At 39.0% G+C, this 16,078-nt stretch overlaps 2 protein-coding genes and 1 long non-coding RNA gene across 7 annotated transcripts in view; 1 reads left to right on the top strand and 2 right to left on the bottom strand.

Annotated features, from left to right (window-relative positions):
* CMSS1 (cms1 ribosomal small subunit homolog) overlaps positions 1-16,078 on the bottom strand; it is a 376,852-nt gene that overhangs the window by 311,921 nt on the left and 48,853 nt on the right. The window lies entirely within an intron of this gene.
* FILIP1L (filamin A interacting protein 1 like) overlaps positions 1-16,078 on the top strand; it is a 297,991-nt gene that overhangs the window by 239,988 nt on the left and 41,925 nt on the right. The window contains exon 1 of one of the 3 annotated variants that reach the window (XM_027077621.2): positions 5,367-5,518. The exons of the other annotated variants lie outside the window; for them this stretch is intronic. The gene's annotated coding sequence lies outside the window, so the exon portion shown is untranslated. Of the gene's footprint in view, positions 1-5,366; positions 5,519-16,078 lie in introns of those variants that run through there. 3 annotated transcript variants of the gene reach the window in all.
* LOC128315156 (uncharacterized) overlaps positions 1-16,078 on the bottom strand; it is a 79,911-nt gene that overhangs the window by 25,606 nt on the left and 38,227 nt on the right. The gene's annotated exons all lie outside the window — the stretch shown is intronic.

Raw genomic sequence — 16,078 nt, 5'->3', positions numbered from 1 at the left:
GACCTAAATAGCAGGCTTTTCCAGCTTCCCATTTAATAATCTTATGGTGGCGTCATCTTATCAATTCTTCTTTCTCCTCAAGTCATTCTGCTCACCTATCGGCATGCTCACTGGAGTCCCAAAACCAACTCATAGTATCCCACGTAAACCAAGAACAGGAGGTCCCTGGATCAACAGGAGATTATCTCTTAAATGTAGACTGTGTTGTTTCACTTGCTGAATAACAAAAACTATAGCACTGTCAGTGGGACAGCAGGCAGTGGTTGGTTTTATGAGTATCATTTCTAGAGAAAATATGCAAATATATGCTTTTAAATGACCCACTATCTACAGAAAAGCAATGAACATGATTAAAATATATAAATAACGATAAAAAGACACAATACACACATATGGCCCACAGTGTAAAAACAAAGATGTTTTACAAATGTTTATAAAAAGACTAAAAGGAAACATAGAGTGGTTGACTCTTGAACAATGTGGGGATCAAGGGCACCAAGCCCTGTGCAGTCAAAAATCTGTGTACAAATTTGCCTCCCCCCCAAAAAAAACTACTAATAATTTGCTGTTGAACAGAGGCCTTACTAATGATATAATTAACACATATTTTGTATATGTATTATATACTGTATTCTTACAATAAAGTATGCTACAGAAAAAATATTAAGAAAATCAATAGAATAATACGTTTATAGGACTACACTGTAAAAAGTCTGCATATAAGTAGACCTATGCAGTTCAAACCTGTGTTTAAGGGTCAACTGTACATCAAATTGTTAATAGTTGGCAGTATGCATGTGGTATGACTAGATATAAAATGTCTTTTCTAGTTTTCTGCATTTTCCAAATTATCACGGGCACTGAACTGTTTTAAAATTAATTTTTAAAGCCACAGAAAATCATGTTACTAACAGGCTTCCCATTCCCTAACATTACTACTGTATTACCACTGACATTGTTACTATAATCAGCCTGAGTTTGCTTTCAAGGGTATAAATCCCTGTTATAAGATCAAAGTCAGCTAAAGTATGAACAGGAATAGTTGAAGAGCCTCTGGAAACTTCAAGGACTATGGAGGACAGGAGATCTGGGTTGCAGATAAGAATGAGAGGGTCTCTCTGTAAATCCAGGTTCACTGTAGCCCATTAACTATTTGTGAAGGGCCATAGGCACACAGTGCAAGTGCTTGCTGCCTGGGGATGTGGTATATTTTTTGTGGGCACTTATGTGTACATAACTAGTCAAAAGACATCTGGGGAATAGGAAGAAGAGGGAAAGGAACAGGTCAGTTAGAAAACTAATTGTTCAGGGTGGTTGGTTGGCTCAGTGGATAGAATGTGCAACTCTGATCTCAGGGTTGTGATTTTAAGCCCCACGATGGTCATGGAGCATACTGAAAAAATAAAATGCTATTTAAAAAAAAAAAAGAAGAAGAAGAAGAAAGAAAACTGATTGCTCTTGGCATGGAGAGAAGGTGCTTTTGCCCTCAAACTTCCCTTTTGGCTTTATATTCTACAGCTGCCCACTTGTGGTGCTCAATCCATTCCTCTGAGGTTGTACAGCAGCAGAGGAGAGATCAGCACCAGATACATGGCAGGCTAGCCCAATGCTCAGAGACAAAGCTGCTTTGCAAGAAGCCTGCCAGTGAGGTGTCAGAATGTTCCCTGAGACAGAAATACTTTAGTGCAAAAGGGTCACACTCTGGCCAATCCAACTGCAGCCTAATGCAATGTAAAACCACAGAACTCTGCCTCCATCTCATGCCATCCTGGATCTGTCTCCACTATACTCAGCTTCTCGTACAGAACAATGCCTGTGATAAGAATTGTTGTTTTTCTTTGTATGTTACAATGTTTCCATGTATACTATTTTATAGAGGAGGCAAAAGAGCAAACATATCACATTCAAAGTTAATGTTACCATCCCACAGATTCCAACAGTGCAGTGACCCCTTAACTGATGAAAGAAGCAGTAATGAAAATTGTGGGCAGCTGTAAGAAAGGTGCATTATGAATACTGCTTCTCTTGCACTTATTTGGATGACTAGAAGACTTCACCAGTCACAAGTAGAAACAAAGGCAGGGAGACAAGACATGAAACAAAGTAAGAGTAGTGATTTCACAAAGAGAAACTGGATTTGACATGCTTAGTAACACATTAATGGTATTTTTAAACATTTGTGGACATTGCTAATAACATCGGTTGCCGTGGTCACTGTATTAAACTCCTGGCATTAGCTTGAACCAGGGGAAATTGCTGATACTGAACTGTTTTTGACTATCTAACAAGGTGATTCATACAGTTCAACTGAATTGATACATCCTAGTTTCCACCCTTGCTGCCTACAAACCCCTCTTCCTCATTAGAAAGCAATTAGATCAGTAGAAAAATTCCTTTCTACCCTTTCCAAATCACAACTTAAAGCTACTGCTGATTTAGATCATAAATTTAAATTACTTATTATAGAAATGACTTTAATTTGTAGCTATACTTATTTGTAGGAAATTCTGCCTTATAAAATGAGAAGGGTCACACAGCAACTGGGCAGGAAATTTTTCAGTAAAAAAAGTAAAAGTTTTCTTAGCCAAGACTGAGGCACCGTGCTCACAACACTATTCTTTTGATAATGAATACATGTCAGAAGCCAAGAAAACAAAAACTACATCTCAAAGAGAATGTTCATAGGAAAGGAGAGGGAAATAAAAGTCTATTTGTCGATTCATGTGGCCAGTGGAGTACATTACTAATGGCTGGCTGGAGTTAGCAATACAAGACCCAGGGTTCTCGAATCAGTTTGATAAAGATACCCTCCTACTCAAGACCCTGGACTTTCATCTGTAGCAAAAATGTCATAATATTCTGATTTTATTAGAACAAGACTTGTCAACATCCTCGAAAATGTTGTCTTAATAAATTTGCAAATCCATGATGTGTCCAATGTGAATGACTTCCCTAGGGTTATTCAGTGCATAATTAGGGTGGTTCTGGTGGGGAGGGGGGGGGGGCGGGCTGCAAAGGTCAGTTTTGGTTTTCCTAGTTTAACATTCAGTCTGGAAACATAGAAACTTCTCAGTTAAATCTGAACACTTCTTTACCAACACTTCTGAGAGATTCTGAGCAAACCATTAAGAGGAGACTAAGGCTGTATATATAAACACTGGTTCAAATCTCTGCATTTGTTACTTTAATAGCCTTCTGACTTTGGTCAAGCCATTTTACTCTTCCAAATGTGTTTCTTCATCTGAAAAGTATGAATACCACCTTACGATGTGTTATGCAAATTAAATGATGGAGTGCATGTAGAACACTAAGCATGGTGACTAGCATGAACTAAAAGCTCAACAAATGTTATTATTGGTTCCTGAAGAGAATGGGTCTATACCATGATCTCAGCCGGAATGCTGAGTCATAGCTGGGTCAGAGATCACTGCTTCAGAAAGTAACAGGGCACCAGGCAAGGCACACAAAGAGGAGAAGTCCTGATCCTCTCTTCTCTGGCTTCATAACCAGAGGCAAGTTTTATATCCACTTAACTTCTCTGTTCTTCAGCTACTGCAGCTAAAGAAAAGGAGGAAATAATGCTGACAGATTTTATAGGGGAAGTGGGAAGTCAAAAATATGAAAATAAATGCAAAACATGAGTATAAAAAATGTGGGAAAGAAATAAAAGATGGTGTCCAATGTTAGGAAACCTCTGTACCTATGAGGGGAAAGGGGGCAAAATCGGTTACAAAAATGCTGGCTTTGGGTAAAGATCTTTTATGTTAGTAGTCTGCAACTGAGATTCAGGTGTTTATGCGACTTTCACAGCAGTCATTTTATCTCATTTGAAATAAATCAAATCTAGCATAAAAGTCTCAAAAACATGGTTAATAAGTACAAGGCAAGCACAGGAGACTAAAAAGATTCAAATACACTTCACAACTATAAGGTTGAGTAACAAAACTCACAAACCAATATCTAAAATGTTAATATGAAAATACAAATCAAATATTGAATTTTAAGCTCAGCTGAAGGGCATGGTCATTAGCTTCTCAAAACAGTATATATAAAAAGCAGGAGTAGTTTAACAGGCTTCTCTGTAGGCAGAGTGATCTAGAAGAACTATTAAAGTGAGCCCACAGTTTAAGATGACACACATTCTGTGCCCTGTATCTTTTTTCACCGTTTTCACTAACTATACATTCTATGCAACCAGGCATTCTCTACTCCAAACTAAGGAAAAGATACAAGCTATTTTCATTACTCCTGTTTGACAAATAATTCTATAGACATATGTATGTCATAACAGGAAACAATCCTATTTTACTGTTTATTTAAAAAGAGTTAAATAGACTCAAAATTTTACTCAATTCATTTGAAGCTTGCAAATAAGACAGCCACATCCCTAATTTACTTAGCAGATTCATATAATTGGCTAGGGCTTTCAGAGATTACTTCTCTTATTGATGTGCAAAATAATTGGGAACATAATTCTCATTTCCCAGAAAAAGAATTTATAAAAGTAAAATCTGCCCCACACTAGGTAACATGCTTAATTCAGTCATATTTGGTCACTTTCTTTTTTCTTCTCTTGTCTTTATTTTGTTTGCTGGTGGCAGGGAACAAATGGCTGAAAACTTGTTCTAAAGTTCTATTTTTATACTTTGTCTTGAAAGTACAGCACAACACATTTATCTTTACTTTTAATAAATATTTTTCTCTGCCAAATAAACTGATTAGTTTTAACTACTTTCGTTAAACACAGGCATGCAGAAAAGAGGAACTAGGAGGTTCTTTCAGGAAAAACACTGAAAAAAAAAAGATTTCATCTGGCCTTCCCATCATCACTTCAAGAATTGTTTGGTAGTTACATCATCAGGAAATAAAATACTATCCTCTGAGGACCCCTACTCTTTACAAAAAGGAAGGAGAAGGTTTGAAGTCTAAATCACCTCGAGATGTCTCAAAAAAAAAAAAAAAAAAAACCAACAAAACTTCTGGCTCCCTCTCCTACCTCCCCCCAGCAACCAAAAAACAAATGTAACAAAAATGTATTTACAAAAGTTTAAATAAGAATAACAGGATGTGCATTTAAGAATCTGAGGCAATAACAGAAGCTTTAGAGCCCCGGAGGGAGAAAAGTTACTAGCGGATCGACCATGACCCCCAATGACTTGGTTAGCCAGGCAGGAGGGCGCCGGCGTCCCGGGCCCGCCGCCCACTCCCCTCCTCGGGGAGCCGGGGACCGACAGTCCGTTCACACGGTCGGAGCGTCAGCGGAGCTGAGGCGCATTGCTGCCGCGCCGCCGCGGCCGCCGCTGCGGATCTGGTTGTCACCGGCGCCCCCGCCGCCCGCGCCGCACATGCGAAGCGCCTTATAAGGCAGCGCAGTGACGTAACGCCCTTAGGCCGGGCGCGCTCGGCGCCCCGCTCGCATTGTTCGGGCGACTCCCGGAGCGCGCACAGCCCGCTCGCAGCGCCGCCAGACAGCGGCCCCCTCCCGGCCCCCCGCCCGGCCCCGGCGCAGGCAGCTCAGGTAAGCCCGGGAGAGCCGCTCCGCTCCAGCAAGGGGCACTGCTGTCAGACAGCCAGGCTGACTGTAGGTGGCTTTTAAAGTTACCAGCATCACGAACTGCAGACAGGTTTCGAAAAGCGCGTCCAATGAACTCTGGGTTCAAAACCTTTTAAAACTCACACAAAACTTAGAAAGTTTACTCACACCGAGAAAACGGATTTCAGATTTGATTTTAAATGAGGAGAGCTGGGGAATGACTATATATTACATTCTCCAAGCGAGCCTCACACCGAATCCTGCCTGTATGGAGAAATCTTTGGGAATGGGGGCGGGGGCGGGGGCGGGAGGGGGTAGGGAGTACATCGTAATACCACAACTCTATCTCCTGATCTTCTCTCTCCTCGGACTTAAATTCCCCTATGTCTGACAAGAGCAGAGTGCGAAACACTGCCACATGGTAGTGGATTTATTAGTGCCGTTTCTCACCCCCTCCCCTTTGTGAATCTTCATACAAAACACCAGAAAATCCCTGTTAGAAATATAGCTTGTAATTAGGAGGACGCTAACTTAAAAAGTTGAGCTTTTTAAGCTTCAAAAAAATCTTACGAGCAAAAGCATATGGCAGTCTGTGTCAGACGTAACTCAGGATTTTGAGTTCCAACTTTTTACTTCAACTCCAGTAAATGGATAAATGACAAACTGAAAAAGATAACGCTAGCTTCTCTAGAGTAATATTTTTGGACACAGTTTGTTGTGTTATGTAGAAACACTAATTTAAAAGGCAAAGCCTATAGAAGAATTTTGTTAATCAGTGGCATTTTGAACTTACATCTGAACCCTGAATAGGTTATTGCTATAAATGAACTTTTACCATCTGATAATTGAACACCTGGATGAAAATCTACATGTTTTCACATTTCAGAATAAAAATTAGCAGAAGAATTAAAAATAAAATATATGTCACATTTAAAACACTGGAATAGGAAATTAAAAAATCATGTATCACTCAAACTGTATTTGGTCTGAACATACATTTTAAAATAAAACTTAAGAAATGTCTGACAATTATTTTTCTTTTGAAATAGCATCTATATTTTATTTATCATTTGAAACAGCATTTGTTTAATATGCCCCAGATTGGGGATTTATCTTTGTTTCTAGCAATTCCTGTGGTTGAGTATTTTAAAGCATATAATATTGGTGCCTACTACTTTTGCTTCCTAGTTCTGTTTAGTTTGCTAATTTTGTTTGCAGCAATGCAAGATTTTGGTTTTAGTATTCTAAAAGAAAAATTATATGTTATTTGGTTTGAAGATAGGCTATATGAACTGCAGGTTAGTACTGAAAAGTAGGATTTCTCTAAAACTATTATTTTAAATCTAGGGAAGCCTACCATAAGAAAGAGGGGCCAACACCCAGGTCATTGTGGAGAAGTAGAAAATATGCACAGAAAAGTTGTTTATTTCATATAGGCTGTAATTGGAAACGGAAAAATTCTTCCTTTGGTAAAAAGGTATTCCACTCTTTTGAATCTGATAGAGGAGGAGGGAAACAGAAACCATCAATTACTGTTTCAGCTATACCCAAAGTGCCATCTGTACCATAAACTATAGCTCATCTGTTGAAAATCATAACCTCTATTAAATCTCTAACAGCTGTGTTTCCCAGGGTCTGCATTTTATTTTATTATTATTATTTTTTTTTTTTTTTACAAAAGGCAAGCACCACTTTTTACTCTGTAAATGACACACTCCAATATGCCACACTTTTTTTCCATTTACTAACTATAAAGCATGGTTCAAAAACAAATCATCCATTGAGACCCCTTTTAAAACTGAAAGTTAAACAAGATTTGTTGTGGATACATTATCACACAGTGGACTCTCTGAATGAGCATTTATTAGTCCTAGGGACAATCTATATGATGGAAAAAATGTTTTAGATAGATGGAATATAAATTTTTTCATTTCCAAATAAAGCACATACAAATTTTATGCTTAATAAATTCATTTGCCTTTTATGGCAATTGACCTTAAATGTGAAGCACTTGTATTTTTGTCATATTTTCCTAATGCTGTGAGGGAATCTATAGTTCCCTCTATAGATCTATAGAAAGAGGCAATATGAAAACACAAACCAAGCTTTGAACTTTATTTTCAAGTCTACTTGCAATTCCCATAAATTTGCCTTCTCAAAAGGCTATGAACTTTGTTTTAGGTTTCTGTGTCTCGCCTTCCTCCCCCCCAAAATGACTTTGGTAATAAATGGATTTTGAGGTAAAAAGTGAAAATGGAGCACCAAGAATAAAATTCCATTTTCTTCTTAAGTCATGTTCTGTCCATATCTAATGCTTCAGAGCAAAGTGAATGCTTTTACAAGGTGAACAGAGAAAAAAATACAGCCCCCTATTTGAGGGGAAAAGGAAGGCGGGAGCAGGAAGAGGACTGTTTATAAAAGACTGGATATTGTGGCATAATATGTGATGTAAACCAATATTGGTCTCAACCTGCTTCATGTACTGAAATCTGTTGTTCACACAGCCAGTCATTATCTCTGAAAAATTTAACACATCCTACCTTATTCTCTTGGGCGTATCATTAATTTTAACTTTTTTTTAAAGTTTATTTAATTTGTTTTTGACTATGGATGTAGCTTCAATTTAATCCGATTGTTTAGTTTCTGCAAATTATGTTTTAAATAAGGATTTAAAGATGAAGGAAGGGACACTGCATATGCAGCCAGCATCACACACTTTCAAAGAAATTTTTCTGTGGCTGCTTCTGCCACCACTACAGTATTTATGGGCCCACCAACCCCATCACTTATGTTTAATATGTGCTGGGTCAGTTTCTACTTTGAATGTTAGATGCACTAATTCCTAGCAGATCATCACCAACACTGTTGTAAGCCCTCCTGCATCCTTCTTTTTCTTAAAAAGCAGAGTTAAAATTATCTCTCCCCTGGCTTTCTTCTATTCTGACATTACCTCTGACTGGAAAAGCTGAGAAAAACAAAAGTGGGAAGGCTCTCCAAGGAAAGTCCCTTGGTTCTTTTTCAGATATGGAGAAGCATTCCCTTTTCATGCTTTTTCTCTCAGAAGCTTGAGCACATTAAAATACGACAGCAGCAATTTTAATTCTGAGCCCAAGAACAGAATAACACATTAGCAGTGTTCTTTCTCCATTTAGACCATCCTCACATTCCTATTCCCTATTGGTTCCAAAATAAGATTAACTCTTAAAGACACTATTATTTTTTAACGACAAGCTTGAGGAATTGTGTGGGGGGGTGGGCGGGGTATGTAGATAAGAAGGTATGTAGAAAGAGCCATAGGTATGTAAGTGTACCATTAAGGCAGGTAAAGGTGTAGCCAGACATACACTCACCTTCTTGTGTTTGTCTGTAACTACTGATTCTAGCCTAAAGGACAGTTTTATCAGTAAAAGAGATCACATCTTACATCAGAATAGCAAACACACAACTCCATAGATGGGAATTTGAGAAGAAACTTGATCATAAGTTTTTTCATATGAACAATGGGATGCCCTAGGCCCCAGAGAAGCGCTCTCGCTCTCTCTCTCTCTGGCAAGGAATATCCACAGAGCTTTATAGCTAGAAGAGGCCTTGGAGGCCATCTGATCCAAATGCCTCCCCTTACAGAAGAAACTGATGTTCACAGCATGACTTGGCTCAGAGACACAAAATTACTCAGAGGCAGAGCCAGGGCCCCCTGCATTCTTGGGCTATAGCTTTGGTTTCCCCTTAAATTAGTGCTAGGAAGAGATGAAGGCAGAAGCCCCAGAAGAAGCCCTGGCACTAGAGGTGTTAATTTGGATACAAAATCCATTAAAAAAGAAAGCAGAAAGGTTCAAAGTTCTTGTTAATGAGTATAAGTAGTAAAAAGGCAAGGCAAAGGAGGGAGGTAAAAACCAATAGAGTTAAACCAGGCTACTACAATGGAGGGGGGTGATAAAAGAAAGACAAAGGAAACAAATAATAACTGTACTTAAAGGTCCTCTGGGTGGCAAAGCTCACTCTGCTTAAAAGTTGAGTGGTTCCCTAGGAAGAATGTATATATGCTCTATGTCAAAGACATTTAGGTCCAAACCACTAATTTGACAACTGACCTCTTCTCAGCATCTTCCAACTAAGCATTCTACACTCTCCAGACCTCCCTAGCTAGCAGGGTCCCATTCAAAACTCACAATGACCCAATATCTTTAAAACAACTGAGAACTTCCCTGAAAACTACAGAGGAAGTAATTAATGAAGGCTGTGAGTTCCTGGTGATACTTACCCTGCTTTACTTTCCTTCACACAGTGCACTGCTACATGACACTAAATTACATATTAACTGCTTATTTGTTTATTGTCTTTCTCCTGGACTGTAAACTCCCTGAGGGTCAATTTTGCAACCAACTTTATTCCTAGTGCCTGGCAAAGTACCTCGCTATAGTTAGTAAGCATGTCCCTGGGACAAGAAGGTGCTGAATAAATGTACCAACAAATAAATTACAACCTAGAAGCTCCTTACTTGGTAAGAAAACTATGGGCTAGGAAAGGCCCCTTCTTTGAGATTCTGTTCAGGGGCCCAAAACAAATCTCTGCCACTATCTGAAGTAACCACATTGAACTGACTACAAGCACAAAAACCAGAAAACAAATCAGGCTCAGATGAAATCAATGCAGTAAAATGTACTTCGTACTATACAGTATGGGGCATGGAATAGGTGGGAAACAAAATATGGATGAGCAGAATGTAGTGGTTTTTGTCTTTAAGGAAGTGTAGGTACCTTTGTTTTTCCTAATCTCTGTGCCTCATATGAAGACCTAGAAGATGCAGTCATTGGACCCAAACAGTTTGTCCTTGCCATTAAGAGAAACCAGCAGATTGCCTTTTCCCAAGCATACACTTTGACTCTCAAGTTTCTATGGGTCATTCAGTGCATCTGCCAGGTTTTACAGAAAAGGAGTGAATTTTCTATAGTTTCAGTTAGGTAATTCCAATGTCAATCATTGAAGCCAGCCTAGGGCTTGTAACTCAGCAGCAAACATTTACTTAATATCTCCCAGGCACTGTGCTAAGCACCAGGCAGGCCAGCAACTAAGTTCTCTACACACTACACCATGTCATTAACCCAGCTACACCTACTAAAACTGATTGGCACCATATTGGTGACAATGACTAAGATCACCAGCAGCTCTTGCACAATGGCCCTGTCTCTGCTCTTTTTTTAATGGACTGATAAAGCAATATAGGTAAAACAGGTCAGCGTACATAAAAATTAAGTGAAGGTAAACAGTGTGGGGCTGTTTAACAAAAAAACCCAACTAACCAGAATATAGTTATAATCTCCAAGCTTCCTTGCTTACTTACTAATGACACTAAGTTGGCATGGACAAATAGTGTTTATCTCAACAGTACAACTAATTAGTAGGAATAAAGGTTCATAAATCCAAGTTCCATTCTTCTTGTCTTTACCATCTATTCCCTGGGTAAGCCTCCTAAAGCCTTGGCTTCCACATACCTAACAAAAACAAACAAACAAACAAAAAAAGAAACACTGTCATCCACCATAAGCATCTTTCAATACTGGGGAAGGACAGAATAATGAGCAGTAACCCTTGAGGGTAGGTACACCAATCAAGCAGAACTGAAGACTATATAAAAATAAAAGCTACTGATCATATCATTACAGAAAAATTAGCTTAAGAAAATGAAATGGATGTGAGGAAAAAGTCTACTCTTAAGCACAGAGAAAAGATTAACAACTATAGTACTGGAGCCTGTGAGAGCTCCAGATCACTGTACCAAGTACAGCCTCAAAGATGAGGTCAGCCCTTCAAGATGGGCGGCGCAGACAGAAGCAAATCTGCCAGATTTACTGTATCTCATGGCCCACCAGGGTTGGAACAAAAGTTTAAAGGTGAACTAAGTTCTTCTCCCTCTTTTTAAAATTCTTTTTTAAGTGAACCAAAACAGAAAACAAATCTCTGAGCAGAAATCATAAAAGGAATGTGAAACATTCATCACATTTGGGTTGACAAGACTTAAGTGACTGCTGCTGTTATATTTGAAGAAAAGGAAGGAGCTGCTTAGCCTAGAAGCTTGAGAAGAGCAGGAGAAAGTTCCTTCTTGCTAAAGACAAAGGGCCACGCAGTGAGATGCTAAGCAAGTCCCTTAGCCTTAGTTTGTTAGTCTGTCAATTTGAAATGGCAGAGGAGGTAAATCACTCTGGAGTCTTGTGAAAAGTAATCCTTTGCTGTTAAAGGAAAGATTATCTATTGTTTAAAAATAATGTTGATTCACTTATTATCAAGATAGTTAGACTCTGATATTATTACAAGAAATACATTATGTTTGAAGTTGCATATTATCCTTCAGGTTTTCATACAACTGGATACATGGGGCAGGCAGATCTTTCAGATAAAGGTGAGAACAATTTTGTTAAGTGATTTGGCATTCCACTCATCTCCACTAAAATTATGCCCTGCAAGATTCTTCTTAAAATTCCATAAAATTCACTGGGCTGGTAAAGATGCAAAGAATCAGAGGCAAGGTTAAGATTCTATGGCGGAACTTCCCTCATCTGGACTTTATTTAAATTTGTCTTCAGGTGCATTCCTCATTTCACTAAAGGTTTGTCCCTCCTCAGAAATGACAGAAACAAGAAGAACAAAACTTTACTTCTTCTTCTGCTTTAATAATAACAGCAAATCCTGAGATCTTTAGGTATTATTCAGCCCAGGAGGGAGTTATCCTCCCCTAAGAAATGGCTCTTCTCACGTCTCAGTCAGTCAAGTACAACTAAGTTCAAACCCCATGTGGGGGATACAGAGGTATCGAATTCTTCATGGAACTTCGAGTTTGTTCAAGAGCAAAACCATTATACACAAAGTTAGAAAGTGGTATAAAACAACATTATAAAGTATTTGTGTCACAAAACTGTAAGGGCTGTGCAGACTCACAAAGGGAGACCCAGCCAGACAAGGTAGGGAACAAACATTCATAGAAAAGATGGGAACTGAAGTGTAAATGGAAGCTATTGAATGGAGTGTTAAAAAAATGATGGCAGATGCATCCCTTGGAGTTTACTATGAAAAGGGAATCTGAGGTTAAAAGAGAAGGCTTGAAACAGCATCTGAACACCCAAACTATGATTTTTAAACCTATTATTTGGACTTCTGTAGAATAGATTTCAGTCCTTAAAGTGAAGAATAAATGTCACAAAAACAGTTGGCACAGTGCTGGACCCATAGCAGGCACTCAGTAAATATATTATTCTTCTTAGTTATGTTAAGGGCTATATATAGGGTTCCACCAGGCTGAGGCACAAGGGGTTGCCTCAGCACCAAAGAGGAGGTGCTTGCTTTGTAAGGATGCAGTCTGGAAGAGCTCATGTTCTTAACACCCAGCCCTAAAGTGAAGTAAAGGATTAAGCCTTCTGGAGAAAATCCGTGTGTCTAGTGCCTAAATTCAGCTACTCTGAAAAGTGATGTTATCTTTTATCCTGAGTTCCCTGCTAGAAGGGAATCCCTCTTATGAGAACATGGGCTTTCCAATGGGTTTTTTTAGTCACCTGAAATAAGAAACAAGTTACTGAGTAGTTAAAGGACCAAAGAGCAAAAGGCTTAAAAGCTGGCCTGGAATCTCCCTGTTTTACCTTGAAAGTCCTACCATGCCTGGGAGGCACACAAAACAAATGGGTAAGACAAATCTTACCACATGGGCTAAAGAGCTTATATCACATCCTACCCACAGACAATAAAGAATTCTTTTCAGAAACTTACAGTCTAAACACTTCTTCCTAGGTGTTAATTTTACAGTTTCAGTGTACTTTCTATTTAGTGTAACATTTTAAGTGTCAGACACTGAAAAGATTTCTTGAAATACAATACTTGATGTATAAAGAACCAAAAATAAAGTTGAATCCCATGAAATACCCATGTATTAAGGTCCCATGTAGTTAAGGTCCCATTAATGCCCCGTGTAGTTATGAACCACTGAGACCTTGACGAGTCACAAAATTTGTTCTGATGGAACAAAATGTACATTTTTTGACGTGTGAATTTGTACAAAATGCTATACAAAAAAGAAGGGAGGGAAGGAGTCTAAAGGTTGGTGGAATTTTTATTCTGTGGAACTGAGATTTGAGGATCATCAAAGGCTTTGTAAACCCTAGAGATGAAATCCTACAGCTTCCCCGTTTTGCAGCTGAGGCGACAGGCAGATGAGGTGCAGTCAGAGAGCTAAGTCAGTAGCACGGTGGTCCAGCATTCCCTGACCATTAGATACACGGCTGTTGTCGCCTCAGGTCATGATCTCATGTTTCTTGAGTTCAAGCCCCTTGAGTTCAAGCCCCACATCGGGTTCTGTGCTGACAGCTCGGAGCCTGAAGCCTGCTTCAGATTCTGTGTCTCCCTCTCTCTTTGCCCCTCCCTAGCTCGTACTCTGTCCCTGTCTCTCTCCAAAATAAACATTAAAAAAAAACAAAAGTGAAGAATAGCGAAGTCAGTGCTTTCTTCAAAAACACTTCTTTCAACTACTGCAAATCTGAAATAGTTTGCCCTCTCTTAAAAAATTCAAATCATGAGGTAAGATATGGTCAGAGCAGAAATGGATGGGTATTCATACAGTATATACACAAGGTGCACTATAGCCTTTTCTTTAACTCTGCCACACAGATTTATCACAGAGATAAACATAACTAAATGGATGAGCCTGAACCTTGCTCAGGGACAAAATCAGCAGCAGACCCAGAGCCAAGGGAAGTAGAGTATAATGTCACTACTTTCACCTCTAGCAGATCCATTGCTAACCACCGTAACATCTTGATTGAACTGCTCCTTACAACATAAGGTTAATATTCTCTAGAACACATTCATCTGAAAAGAACCCAACCTGGGGAAGAGAAAATAGGATCAAACTGTGTGTTCATGTATTCTGTCTTCTCAGTGCTCAGCAGAAAAGGAAAATCTAATCCAAATGCTCTGAACTGTCAGGGAAAAATTAAACAAAATTTAAAATTAAAAAAAAAAATTTTTTTTTAAACGTTTATTTATTTTTGAGACAGAGAGAGACACAGCACGAACGGGGGGAGGGTCAGAGAGAGGGAGACACAGAATCTGAAACAGGCTCCAGGCTCTGAGCTGTCAGCACAGAGCCCGACGCGGGGCTCGAACTCACGGACTGTGAGATCACGACCTGAGCCGAAGTCGGCCGCTTAACCGACTGAGCCACCCAGGCGCCCGAAAATTTTAATTTTTATAATGCACACAAGGGGACACAAATGCAGACTACAAGAAAAATGGTCACTCACATTCTAAGGGATTCTAGATTAAAACATTCCCACCTAATTAAACTTTACATAAGGCCCATACTCCAGCTCTCTAAAACATCCTGGAGGAAGACAGAAACCAGTCATCCTCAGGAACTAGGAAAAGTGGATAAGGGTAGATGGAAGATGTTCACAGTGGTTCACGATCTGATTGTTAATCAGCAGGAAGCCAAGCCAAGCAACAACCTTCATCCTGCAATTGCCCTGACCTGTGTGTGAATCCTATTCAGTGCTATTAAATGTTACTAGTTCCTTTGCCTCTTTTTTACTGAGTTACTATAGCTAAAATGGAGGGGGGAGGAGGATTCTCTAGAGATCAAAATGTTTCACAATTTACATTCTGAATTTAGCCTGTTTCTCCGTGGCAAACTGTGTGACTTCAAGAGTCACGATAAAACATAAGCCTCTGTTGTTGTGGTTTCTAAATTTCTGAAGTTTTAATTTCCCACTAACAAGTTAGGAAACGTTTGGTTTCCTAAGCATACCACGGTAGCCACTGCCTCTGTAAAGGCAGCCAGAATACAAGGAGGTGAAAACCAGTGAACTTATCCACTCTGGCGCATCACTGCTCCCTGCTTTGGCCTTTTATGTTAAATCTGACAAACTGAAAACCAGTGAATTAACGTTAAGAAAGCCAAATAAAAGAGGAAAGGCTTTTTTTTTTCTTCTTTCTTTAAGACTTAACAGGAACTAGGGGCTTAAAAAAATTTTTTTTGGGGGGGAGGGCTCAGAATAAGATTTGGAAGAGGATATACTCTTTGTAACTTTTTAAAGAGGAGAAAATACAAGAAAGAAAAGTGACCTACCAAAGAGTGTTAAGAGAAAGGAATTAAACTAATCCTCCAAAATACCTATTTACAATATCTGAATGAAAATAACCTGTGATCTGGGAAGAGAAAAAAGGGACTAATGGAGATTAAAAACAAAGAAAATTCTGCAGCTACCTTAGAATGCTCTTCTAAAGAATCCATGTCTGTTTACCTCAATCCATTAAGACACAAAAGAAGCATCTAAATATAAACGGATTTTGAGCAATAAGAGAAATACATATAAATATTCTTAACATGATAAAGCACATGCACCCACACTCTTAAGGGCATGTAGTATTATGCCCTTGAAGTATGCCTGAGAAAAGGCTGCCTGTTAAAAATATTTTCCGAGAACTTTAAGTTCCTTGAAATGTTCAACGGAAATGGTATTTATGACAAACCCACCTCCTCTGGGGAACATGAGATGTTATTAC

The sequence above is a fragment of the Acinonyx jubatus genome, chromosome C2 (genome assembly GCF_027475565.1).
Source record: "Acinonyx jubatus isolate Ajub_Pintada_27869175 chromosome C2, VMU_Ajub_asm_v1.0, whole genome shotgun sequence".
NCBI lineage: Eukaryota > Metazoa > Chordata > Mammalia > Carnivora > Felidae > Acinonyx > Acinonyx jubatus.
This window is presented reverse-complemented; position numbering and strand designations above follow the sequence as displayed.